This window comes from Dasypus novemcinctus, chromosome 11 (assembly GCF_030445035.2).
Source record: "Dasypus novemcinctus isolate mDasNov1 chromosome 11, mDasNov1.1.hap2, whole genome shotgun sequence".
Taxonomy (NCBI): Eukaryota; Metazoa; Chordata; class Mammalia; order Cingulata; family Dasypodidae; genus Dasypus; species Dasypus novemcinctus.
The window spans coordinates 22,906,812-22,919,716 of record NC_080683.1 but is presented as its reverse complement, the minus strand read 5'-3'; the positions used below and the strand labels follow the sequence as shown (position 1 = coordinate 22,919,716).

Below are 12,905 nucleotides of genomic sequence, written 5' to 3'. Positions count from 1 at the left end.
AAGTGAAAAAGTCTGGAGACTGACTTTGTATAATCACTGAAAGGACACACTATGAGAATGCTCTCATTTATATTAAAATACCTATTTAAAAGGGAAGGCGTGGAAAGTTAAACCAATTTTTAAAATTTACTATTATTATTTTTTAAATTTATCCCTTTTCTCCCCCAGATGGTTCTCGTGTCTTCTCATTGTTTGCTCACCTTCTCCAGGAGGCAACAGGAGTTGACCTAGGACCTCCCACATGGGTGGGGAATGCCCAATGCCTGAGCCATATCTTCTCCCCCAGGGCTGGGGTGTCTGCTGGCTTGTGACATCTGCTGGCTTGAGGAATCTGCTCATTCAGGGTGTGACATCTGCTAGTTGTGACAGTTGCAGCATGTAGCTCATTGTGGGGGGTGCAGCATCTGCTCATCTTCTTTAGGAGGCACCAGGACCTAAACCTAGAATCTCCCTTGTGGTAGGCAGGCTCCCAACTGGATGAGCCACATTCTAATCCCTAAACCAATTTTTAAAAATCCTTCACAATCTGATTCTTTTCCATACTTTCAACTCATCACATCACTTCTTTTCTTTAATATATGCTCTTAAGTGATTAAAACATTCAACAATGTATCTAAAGGAACACAGACTTGAATTTTTTTAATAAGGGAAAATATTTAGAATGGTCCAGTGACTACAATCCACTCCTCAGCCCCACCCCTATGAGCAAGGTGTGGATAAAACAAGGTGTGGTTTGTACTGGTTGCAAATTTGCCATTGAGAAACTAGGTTCATATAAATTCAGCATTTTTTTCTCAGGCTTTTGCTTACTCAGTTCAATTGCCAGGTGAATTGGTTCTATTTGTCTAAGGATGTGTGCAACAAATAATAGAAAGAGACTGAAATCAATAGTTAAAGAAAAAGATGGAGTTGGTAAATAATACAGAGGTAATCTATACTCATGGTGCAAAGCACAAGAAATTTGTCACAACTAAAGTTTTCAGAAAATAATAATCAATGCTAATTTGAAAGCAAATATAAAATCATGAGACTGATTCCATAGCTACATCAGATAGCCAGCCAAAGACCAACTACAGGCAGTATCAAGCAGAATAAAGGAGTGGACTGATTGTAGAGAGGTGTCATGGTCTCTGTGTGTGGCAGGGAGTGCTTTATTTGTTCTTCGTTTAAGCAACGTGTACAAAGCTCAGGGTTAGCAGCAGCTGCATTGTACTCTATTATTTGGAGAATTTTGTCTGAAATGCTAAGTATTTGAATTTTTATAGTTATTCTTTCATTTACCAAATATTTACCAACTGCTTACTCTGTGCTGGGAACTCCTCTAGGCAATTGGAATACTGGAAGCAGATATTCCTCATCACCGTTAACCCTCAAACCCTTGTTCACACACATGCATAAGATTAACTACTGAATTATAAATAAAATTTGAGAGGCACTAATACTTACAATGCTTGATGCAAGGTATTATCAGAAATTTATTAAATATAAAACCATTGGTGGAGAAAGTTCTTCTAATTGTTGGAAGAATGTAGAGAAAGGAATGTGTCTTGCAAAAGTCAATAGCATTAGTCCTGTCCATTTTCCCTAGGAGTGTGTAAAAAGTGCTATCTTTTCTTATGAACATAAATGTTCCATTAATTATAATTCTTATCCACATGCAATTTTACTTTTTAAAGTTTCACTTATTTAACCCCCAAATATTTTGTGCTTGTCTTGCTTTTTGCTTAACTCTTCCAGTTTTGCTGCATGTGCTCCCCAACATCTTTTTTATTCACTTTGAATCTGATTTTTATCTTAAATTATATTTTCCTCTAGTTTTGTGCAGAACTTCATTGTTATTTATTTCATACCTCTTAAAAATTTATGTGTGTATATATGTGTGAGTCATGATAGGCATGGTTATTTTCCATCTGGGGGACTGAAGAGAAAGAGTAGGGATTCAGGCATATAAAATATGAACTATGTCCGTGAAAATGAGAGAGGAAGATTTTGGAGAAGGGGAAATTAGATTTAGGAGATCAAGGGAGGCAAAAATGTGAGGAAGCAAAAGAAAGCATCTACAGTTGGATCCACAAGTCATGAAACAACTGGATGTCTTTAAAAGTAACTTAAGTATAAACCAGGCCTCAATGAGTTTAAAGGTTTCTATTTTCAGTCTGCCTGACTTCCTCTTATGGGAAAAGTCTCCTTTTGAGGTACATAGGTCAAATGATCTTCCCATTCCATGAGTTACATACTTGATTTCTGCACAGAGACACTGGACCATAAACAGCATCCTCATCTAGTCTTTCACTAAAATGCTTTCCGGGTTGAAATAAATAGTCAAGATCATTTTGCAGTGAGCTAAAGTCTTTTTTGGGTTGCCTTGACAGCCCTAGCTCTATTGCAACTGCATCATCCATCAAAGGATGCGAAGATGAACATTAGTGACACAATAGGCTCATAGAAGTGAGGCTGCAGTCAGTGGACCATTCTGAAGTATTTTCCTTTTTAAAATGGTTTAAATAAATCATTGAAGGTTTTTAATCACTTGAGAGCATATACTGAAGAAAAGAATAGATATAATGAGTTAAAAATATGGAAAAGAGCCATATCATTAAGGATTTTTTAAATTGCTGTACTTTTTCTGGCTTCTCTTTTAAATACTATGAATGTGATGCAATGATGTTTCTCATAGCCATCATTTCATAGTGTGTCTTTAAGTGATTATATAACATAATGCATTTGTTGGCTTAATGTCTTTAATTCTTTCGTAAATATTTTTCAGTACTTTTTGTGTACCAAACATTGTTGGAAGTACTGGTGATATAAAAGGAAACAAAATAGATAAAAACACTGCCCTGAGAGAGCTTAGTTTCTTTTGGAGCAAGGAAGATGACAAAATTAAAAACTCAAGTAGATATTTTATGTAGTAATAAATGCTATAGAGAAAATAAAGTGTAGAAGGAGGAAAAGGAATGTGTGGGAGTTGCAATTTTAAATAGAGTAGTCATGAAAGGCCTCCTTAAGCAGGTGTATTTTAGTTAAGCCCTGAAGAAGATACAGGTTTGAGCCCTGTGACTATGTAGGGAAACTGTGGGAAAAGGGTACAGCCAGGGCAAAGGACCCGAGACAGCGGAATACCTGGTGGGGATGAGAAACACTGAAGAGGCCAGTGTGGCTAGTGTGGGATGAGAAAAGAAAAGACAATAGGTGGTAAGGTAACAGAGATAATTTGATGCCAGAATCATATGGGACTTTTTAGATCATTATAAGGCTTTGACTTTTATACAAATTGAGATGAGAAGCTCTTGGAGGGTTTTGAGTAGAGAAAGACCTGATATTCTGGCTGCTGGGAAGAAGCAGGGAGACTAGTAAGGAGGCTCTTGTAATTTTCCTAATAAGAGATGATGGTGGTTGGAACAAAGTCACAGGAGTGGAGACGGGGATAACTGATAGAATTGTAGAGATATTGGGGGTATAGAGCCAGCAGGATATACTGTTGGATAGGATGCTATAAGGCATGAAAGAAATGCGTATTTGTCGCTATTGCCGTTACCTGAGGTGGTGAAGACTACAAAGAGTGGGTTTTGGGAAGGCTATATGAAGCTCACTTTGGGCATATTAAATTTAAGATGCTGGTTATTAATCTAAGTGGTAATATCGAGTAGGCATCTGTATGTAGGGATTGGAATACAGGGAGAACTCAGAGGTGTCTCTATCAATTTGGGAGTATAGGTTTGTATTTTACATCACCTGACTGCAAGAAATCACCAAGATAACAAATGAGAATAGAGAAAAGGTACAAGCCCTAAGCCCTGCCACATTCCAAAGTGAGGAGATCAGGGAGACGAGGAAGAAATATTCAGGACATAAAGGTCTCCGAGGAGGAGCAAAGTCTGTTCCCTAGTTCCAGTTTGGCTGGAGCACAAGAGCAACCAAGTCACTTGCACATTTGATTAATTGTGATTAATTTTATGAAAATTAATGAGTTTTGCCCAATAGTGAGTTTCCATTCTGAAATAATGTTCTTCTAAAATTTTGCTTAGTTCAATAAAAGAAAGATAAACACATGCAAATCAAGCCAAGTAGAGCATTTGTTGCAATTTGACCAGCTCTCTAATTCTAAATTGTGATGGCTTGAAATTCTTAATTCTTCAGGTGGCAGGTTTTGAGATCATTAGAACTAAACTTGATGCATATTGAAAGGGTTCTCTTGAATTGTTTGTATTACAGGAAGAAAGGCAAACCCATTAGAGGTTTATTTTTGCTAAGTTAATTTTTTTTCAGAAGTATTTTGGCAGTATAACAACCATGCATTTGGAACCCTATTGACTGGTCCTATAGAAAATGGACACAAGGCATCATTTTAAGATGATTTCCCCAGAACATGAGCTATATATGATTTATTGACCCTCACAATATAAATACTTAGAAAAACAGCTATTTCTACTCATGGACCTTGTTGCTTGTGAACAAATATTGTTTTGTGTTCTGACTGTCATAGATGTTTGACAGATTTGGGAATGGGATGCAACAAGATGTCCAGAGTTATCCAAGGCAAGTTCTTTCTTATGTGTGGAATATAAATCAGTCATCCTGTGGATGCTTATCAAACTGTGTACCTGGTAAAACAAACTAGTGAATAAATGGCATGAGCCTCTTATTTCTGTGATTGGACTAGATTTGCTACAAGCATTTTTAAAAAATCAAGACATTTTATAAAACATGACATCACATTTTTCCATACATAGGGGGAAAATAACCTGAAAAATGAATGCTTAAATTTTCTTCTAAGTTCTGGAAAGCTAGCCTTGATACAAAATGCTAAGTTTTCAAGCAAACTTGAAACTTGCACATTTATCATGTAGACAGTTAAGAAGAATATAATACAGAAAGCAATAATGCCAGAGAACTCCATTACAGGAAGGTAGACAGCTTATAGGATGACACTGTAATCAGTATCATGTGATATTGAGTCAGGGAAGGCCTCGCTTATTTGGAAACGTAGACTAGAGTCATCAGGCTTTGGAGCAGGAAGGTGCAGTTCCTTCTCTAATGGTGGAGAAATTCCACTTTCAGAATCCTGTTTACCTATAGGCAAATATTTCTGAAAATTAAGTAGACAATTTAGGAGAAGTCAGAAAAAATGTGTTGCCATGATAAAGAGGCTTAACAGAGATCCTAGAATAGTTAAGCAATAAAGCCTGAATATAAAAATCTGAAAAAGCATGGTATGAATGTTTCTGCGATAAGAATAAAAGCTGAAGAAAGATTTTATTGAAATTCGGGCAATATTAGGAAATCTTTTTCTTTTTCTCATCTAAATGACAATGCTGATATGCAATTGTCTTACTAGTGAAATAGCCCAACATATAGAGTTTGATTCAATTGAGACTCCTCCTGAATCATGAAAATAACTCTAGTTCCAATAGCAGTGAATAAGAAGGCCATTCATAGTTCTGAGGTCTTGTTAATGCCTAGCATAAGGTAGCAATGAAGACATTCAGATTAATAATAGTAACAATACTATCAATAACAGTAATAGTATAGCGATATAAATGTACTAGGTACGGTCTTTCACTTCACATATATTGGCTTATGTACTTCTCACAACACTTTATTGAGCCATGTGTTAATATTATCCTGATTTTATCGATGAGGGAACTGAGGCATGAGCAAGTAGGTGGTAGAGTTAGATCAGGCCTAGGTGGACAGTCTCCAACTACAGTGGTGCACCTCTAAGCTACGGTGGTGGTTTGGAGCAATGTACCCAGAAAAACATGTTTCTTAAACTTAATCCATTCCTGTGGGTGTGAACTCTTGTGAATAGAACCTTTTGATGAGGTCACTTCAGATAAGATGTGGTCCAAATCAATCAGGATGGGTCTTAATCCTTTACTGGAGACCTTTATAAGCAGAATGAAATTCTGACACAGAGAGAGAAAGTCACAGGACGCAAGAAGCCAGAAGAGAAGGGAGAAACCAAGTGAAGCCTCCATGTGCATTACTGTGTGGCAGAGGAAAAACAGGACGAAGGACTACAGCAGCTAACCCCAGAATTCCAATCTTCAGGAACAAAGGATTGCTTGAGAGTGCCTTGATTTGGACTTCTCCTAGCCTCAAAACATGAACTAATAAATTCCTGTTGTTTAAGCCAACTCCTTGCATGGTATTTACTTGAGCAACCAAGGAGGCTAAAGAGCTTGACAGCTGTTCTACAAACTCAAGTTCTTGTAATTTGGAGGATTTTATCACCACCCCTATCCTGTACCCGAAACAAAAAATTGTGCCACATGCTCTGAAAATCTTGGAGGGCTATTATATTCCCTTTCCATACAGTTAAGCCCCCAAAAGACTATCTGGTGAGTGTAACATCAGGACATGAGTAAGATTTACAGGAAGATTCCCCAGTGTGGCTGCAACTAAGTGAAGTCAGGTGGGCATGAATTGGTTTTTGAATAATTAATAGGAAAGCTAGTAAGTTTCAGTCATATGACAACTAAACAGTCATGCACAAGTCATTTTAGTGTGGTTAAACCTTTGCTGTCAAACCTGATATGTTTCCTGACTCTTCTGTAATTTAAGAAAGTAACTCAACTGTAGCTCCAGTTTTCTCCTCTATAATTTGGGGATGATGATGTTTACCTGACCAATCACTGTAAAGGTTTCAGTTAATATATATTTACGGTGCTTTAGAGCTAAGTATCCCACAAAAAACATGCTCTGAAACTTAAGCCATTCTTATGGGTGTGGACTCTTGTTAATGGGATCTTTTGAGGAGCTTACTTCAGTTAAGGTGTGGCCTAGCTGAATTAAGATGGGTCTTAATCCTATTACTAAATGCCTCATATGGAAGGTCAGAAAGAAGGAGAAAGCCATAGGGAGAAGCCAGAAGCTGAAAGTCAACAGAACCTTGAAAAGAAGAGAGAATCCAGGAGATACTCACGTGCATTGCCATGTAACAGAAAAGCCTGAAAATAAAAAGAACTAAAGAGCATTGGCATGAAAGCCTGGTCTTTCTGAAGCTTCAACTAGACTTCTCCTAGCTTCCAAAATCATGTGCCAATAAATTCCCATTGTTTAAGCCAAGCCCATTGCATGGTATTTTCTTTAGAAGACAGAAAAACTAAAACTATATTAAATTACCTTAGTACAGTACCCAACACATAGTAGGTATTACCTTAATATGATCTATTAGGATTACATTGGTTTATGTTTAAAACATGTCCATGCATGCAGGAGCCAGAGCTTACCCAGGAATCCTTAGTCATGCAGGCAAGGGAGTAGTAGTTTGGAGTTGAAGAACTAGGCTTGCTTGGAACTTGGGATAGGAAGGGTGCAGATCATACTGTGAGTAACAATAGACATGAAAGTCTAAAATTGGGTCAGGGTCATTGACATGGTTAAGATTGTGCCCAAAAGATGAATTAAGGCAAGTTCCTCAAGTTCCTTTGCTAACATGTATTTCTTTTAACATGGCAGCTTTTAGGTTGCTTAAACAACATCACTCTTGAACTACTTCAGTATAAAAGGATTTTGATACGGTTGTAGTTGTTTTTGTTTATTTAGAAAAAGCCTACATTATATTATCTTTAACTGAGGATTCTTTATATGGCATACAGTTAAAGCACAGGATATTGGAAATCCCAGGGAAGATAGCAGAGTATGAGACTCAGTCCTTCCACCAAACAGTTGTTAAACTAACTGGAACTGTTTGAAACTCTGGAGTCCGGAAAAACGCTGTTCAGCATACAGGGAAGAGTGGAAGGAAGAGGTCGATAAACTGGTGGAAAGAACAGTAAATTACTTCCTACTGTTGGTGGTTACCAGCACCCATCTCCCACTCTCACAGCTGGCTGCCTTGAGGTCCAGTCCCTGGTTAGGTCACTGGTGATAGAAAGGGATATAAAAATCATCTTTCCCAAGACCAGGTGTGGGCACAGTCAACCATTGATCCTGGCTTTTGATTAGTGAATTCAGATTGCTGGGGGCCCTGCTCTGAGGACAGCTATTATTTCAACTCTCCCCAGACAAAGGTGGAGGCAGTGGAGATTTAAAGATGTAGTGCTTCCTCAGGGCTGTGGGAGACACCTAGCCGAAGGGCTGCATTTGCTGGCCAGGCCAAGAAAACTGAGCTTTGGGGAGCCATCAGAGAAATTTTGGCACCCTTCCTGATCCCTCACTAGGGCACTTTGGAGCAAGTGTGCACACATTTGTGGGCTTTTGGTCCTGTTTTTGCTGGAAAGCACTAACTTGGGATAGTTGTCCCCAGGGTGATCCTTTCCCAGAATTTGCTCTCCAGGCAAAAGGAACTAGAAACAATAAGAGGAGTATAAAAAACTGTAGAGGCAGACAGTCTTGGACAAAGGCTCGCTGGTTTCAAACACCCAGGAAAATGAAGTCTGTCTCCTAGGAAACAGGGGACAACCAAACTCCTATAAACAGAAGAAATCTAAAATAACTAATAAGCAAAAGCCCAGTAGAAGACAGAAACCCAGAAAGACAAATGAAAATCCTGCAGAATGCATTCTACTTGGGCAGACCTTCCTGATAGAAGGGAATTAGCTCAAGAAAAACTGTCTCATCACCAGCTGGATACAAAAGTAAGAAACAGACATCTCAGGGAATAAACCCCACATTTAACATTTTAAAATATTAAAATGTGAAATTTGCAATTAAAGAGTATAAGACAAACAAAGAAAGAGTATAAGACAAACAAAGAAAGAGTATAAAACAAATAAAGAAAGAGTATAAGACAAACAAAGAATGATGACCCATCCAAAGGAAAAGGGTAAAAATACAGAAAACACTAATGAAGAAGATGAGAATGTGGACATACCAAACAAAGATTTTAAAAATGATCTTAAAAAATGCTTAGGGGGATGAAAGAAAGTACAGAGAAAAAATTAAAGGATATCAAGAAAACAATGAAAAAACAATATGAGAATCTAAGTAAAGAAATAGAAATTTTAAATTGGAGTCAAACAGAACTATTGGAGTTGAAGACCACAATAACTGAAATTATTTTAAAAAAAAAGCACAGGAGGGTTTTAAGAGCACACTGGATTTGGCAGAATAATCAGTGAAATTGAAGATAAGACACTTGAAATTAGTCAGGCTGATGAACAGAAAGAAGAAAAATATTCAAAGATTAAAAGAAAAAATAGCCAAAGACCACTATGGGAGAACCTCAAACAAGCCAATTTGTCCACTATGGTGTACCAGAAGGAGAAGAAAGGGGACAGAATTAACAGTAAAAAAATGACACAGAACTTTCCAAACTTAGCAAAAGATGTGAATATGCATATCCAAGAAACCCAAAGAATACCAATCATGGTAAACGTGAAAAAAAAATCCCTGTCATATATTGATTATACTATCAACTTCAAAGGACATGGAGAAAGTTCTGAAAACTGAGAGATAAAATGCTTTATGTAGAAAGGAGTCCCACTTAGACCGAATGCCAATTTCTTGTGAGAAACCAGAGGCAAGAAGGCAGTGGGTTGAAATGCTTACAGTGCTGAAGGAAAACAACTGCAAGCCAAGAATTTTATATCCAGTGAGATTTTCTTTCAAAAGTGAGGGTGAAATTAAGACATTCTCAGATAAACAAAAACTGAGGAAATTCTTCATTGCTAGAACTGTCCTAGAAGCAATCCTAAATGGAAATCTTAAGAAGGGAAAGAAAAGAAACTAGATAAAGACAGTGGTTCAAGACATATAAAGAAAGAAAGACTTGAGGTATATATAACTATATATAATACATAATTATATATATTATATTATATATTATACATATTATAATAATATATAAATATTATTGTATTGTATTGTATTGTATTGCATTGGCTGGTATGTAACCCTACTTTTTAGTTCCTAAAGGTACTAAAATGCAAATGCATAAAAGTAATAATAAATCTGGTCATTTTGACAAATATGTACAAAGATGTAAATGGTAACAAGTACAAAGAAAAATGGTGGGGGCCAGAGGAGTAAAGAAAAATATATGTACATGCTACTGAAATTAAGTTGACATCAAATCAGATATTATTGTTAGATATTTAGGATGTTAAACTTTAATTCCATGGTAACCACAAAGAAAATAGACAGAAAACATATCCAAATAGAAGTGAAAAGACAGACAATATGGTAAAACTCAAAACAAATAAATATAAAAGTGGGCTTTAATGGAAGAATTGAGGTACAGAAAAGGCATAAGACCTACAAAGGCTTAACAGCAAAATGGCAGAAGAATGTCCTGTATTATAAATAGTGACTTTAAATGTAAATGGATTAAACTCTCCAGTCAAAAGGCAGAGATTGTCAGAATGGATAAAAATGCATGCCCCAACTATATGCTGTTTGCATATAACCCAAGTATATGCTGTAGAATTTAAGACTCATCTTAAATCCAAAGATACAAGTGGATTGGGGGTGAAAGGATGGAAAACATATATACCATGCAAGAGAGCTGGTGTGGTGTATTTGTCAGCCTAAAGGGGTGCTGATGTAAGTACCAGAATTCTATTGGTTTTTATAAATGGTATTTATTTGGGGTAAGAGCTTACAGTTACTAAGCCCTAAAAAGTCCAACTCAAGCTACTATAAGAAGGTACTTTCTCACCCAAAGTTCATTGCCATGTGTTGAAGGAAGATGGCAGGTGATGTCTGTGAGTATTCAGCCTTCCCCTTTCTTCTTAAGGCTCCATGGTCCCAGCTCCTTCCTAAGTCAGCTGTAGGCTGGAGGGCTTATTTCTGGGCTCAACTGCTCTGTTCTTTTCACAAGTTCAGCTATAAACTATCAGGTAAATGGCTCATCTTTCTTCCTAGGGCCTCTGCCCTATCTATGGAGCTGTTTTTCCTCTTCTGTGTATCTTCTCTGTGAATTTACTTCTGTGTTCTTGATTGAGCATCCATTTATATAGACCACCAAGAGGGCAGGGACTTAAACTGAGTCACCTTGTGACCTGGTTGAATCAAATCCCTAATCTTGACTTAATCAAGTAAAGGTAAAGCCTTTGAATTTAAATCAATCAAAGAGTATCATGCCCAGAGGAACAGATCAGTTTACAAATACAATCAATATCTCTTTTTTGGAATTCACAAATAATATCAAACTACCACAGGCAGCTATACTAATATTGAATAAAATAGACTTTACCACCATTTTCTTGCCCTTTTAAGGTTTAAGGCTTTAAGAGGCTAACACAGTAAGAGGCTTTAAGAGGCTAACACAGTAGGTCTCTATAAAACCCGGAGAGGAATTCATTAAACTACACTTTGAATCTTGCCTGGAGTCATGGTTGAGAGGAAAAAAGAAGAGAGAAAAAAGAGAAAAAAGGAAAAATATAGGCTGTTAGTAAAAAATAGCTACAAGGAGCAAAGATGGTCATTATAAAGGGGAAAATTCCACAGGAAGATGTAACAACTATAGAAAAATATGCACTTAACAGCAGAGCCCCAAAATATCTGAAGTAAATACTGACAGATTTGCAAGGAGAGATTGATGGATCTACATTAATGGTGGTGACTTTAACATACCAATCTCAATGAAGGATAGAATATCCAGTTAGTAGGTCAATAAGGAAGGGCAGGACTTCAGGATACACTAAACCCACTAGACCTAACATATGTATATAGAACACAGTTCCCAACAAAAACAGAATACACATTCTTCTCAAGTACACATGGATCATTCTCCAGGATAGACCATATGTTGAATCACAAAACAAGTCTCAATAAATTCAAGACATTGAAATCATACAATGCATATTCCTCTACCACAAGAGAATGCAGCTAGGAATTAATAACAGGGAGAAATGGAAAATTCATAAATATGTAGTAATTAAACAACATACTCATATAAACAATGGGATAAAAAGGAAATCAACAAGTGAAATTAGGAAACATATTGCAACAAATGAAAATACAACATTCTAAAACTTATGGGATGCAGTGAAAGCAGTACTGAGAGGTAAATATATAGATTTAAATGCTTTACATTAAAAGAGAAAAGATTTCAAATCAGACACCTATCTTCAAAATTGAAAGAACTAGAAAAAGAAGAACTAAACACAAAGTGAGCATAAGGAAGGAAATAACAATCATTAAAATAGAGATAAATGAAAAAACCAATAGAATTAACAGAACTAAACATTGTTCTTTGAAAGGATCAATAATATCAACAAACCTTTAGCTAGAGTGATAAAGAGAAAAAGAGAGAGGGTACAGATAATGAAAATTAGAAATGAAAAGGGAGAGATTACCACTGACCCCACTGAAATAGAAAGGATTATTATAATCCAAAGGGCTTCTCAGCCTTTTGGCTAAGATCAAGTGTAGTATCTGTTCTTATTGGTTAAATATCTGATACATCCTTTATATGATAACACTATATTAAATGGAATTTTGGAACACAAAGATGGACTAGAAGCTTGTTCCACCTACTCCACATATCGACCTGGTATTCCAGTACTTCCAGGAATGGTGCCCCACTTTGGGGATTAAAAAAAAGGACTATAGGCTATAAGAGGATTGTAAGAAAACTGCATGCTAATAAATTAGATAATCTCTAGGAAATTGATAAATTAGAAACATGCAAACTACCTACATTGATTTAAGAAGAAATAGAGTCAAAGACCCAATTTCTAGTAAAGAGATTGAATGAATCACGAAAAATTTCCCAACAATGAAAAACCCAGAACCAGATGGCATCACAGAGGAATTCTACCAAACATTCCAAGAAGACCTAACTCCAATTCTGCTCAAACTCTTCAAAAAAATTGAAGAGGAGAGACATGAGAAAATCAATTAATGTAATATACTCCACTAATAGAATGAATGAAAGAAAATGCATGATCATCTCCATTGGTGCAGAAAAAGCATTTGACAATATACAGCACCCTTTCTTGATAAAAATACTC

General features: G+C 36.5%; 1 non-coding gene and 1 pseudogene across 1 annotated transcript; both read left to right on the top strand.

The window, feature by feature from the left end:
* The first annotated feature begins 11,153 nt into the window (after positions 1-11,153).
* LOC111762929 (small nucleolar RNA SNORA26) lies at positions 11,154-11,287 on the top strand (annotated as a pseudogene).
* Positions 11,288-12,288: 1,001 nt separating this feature from the next.
* LOC111762927 (U2 spliceosomal RNA) lies at positions 12,289-12,479 on the top strand. The gene has a single exon (XR_002795923.1). It is a non-coding gene; the product is annotated as a U2 spliceosomal RNA (small nuclear RNA).
* The last annotated feature ends 426 nt before the right edge of the window (positions 12,480-12,905 follow it).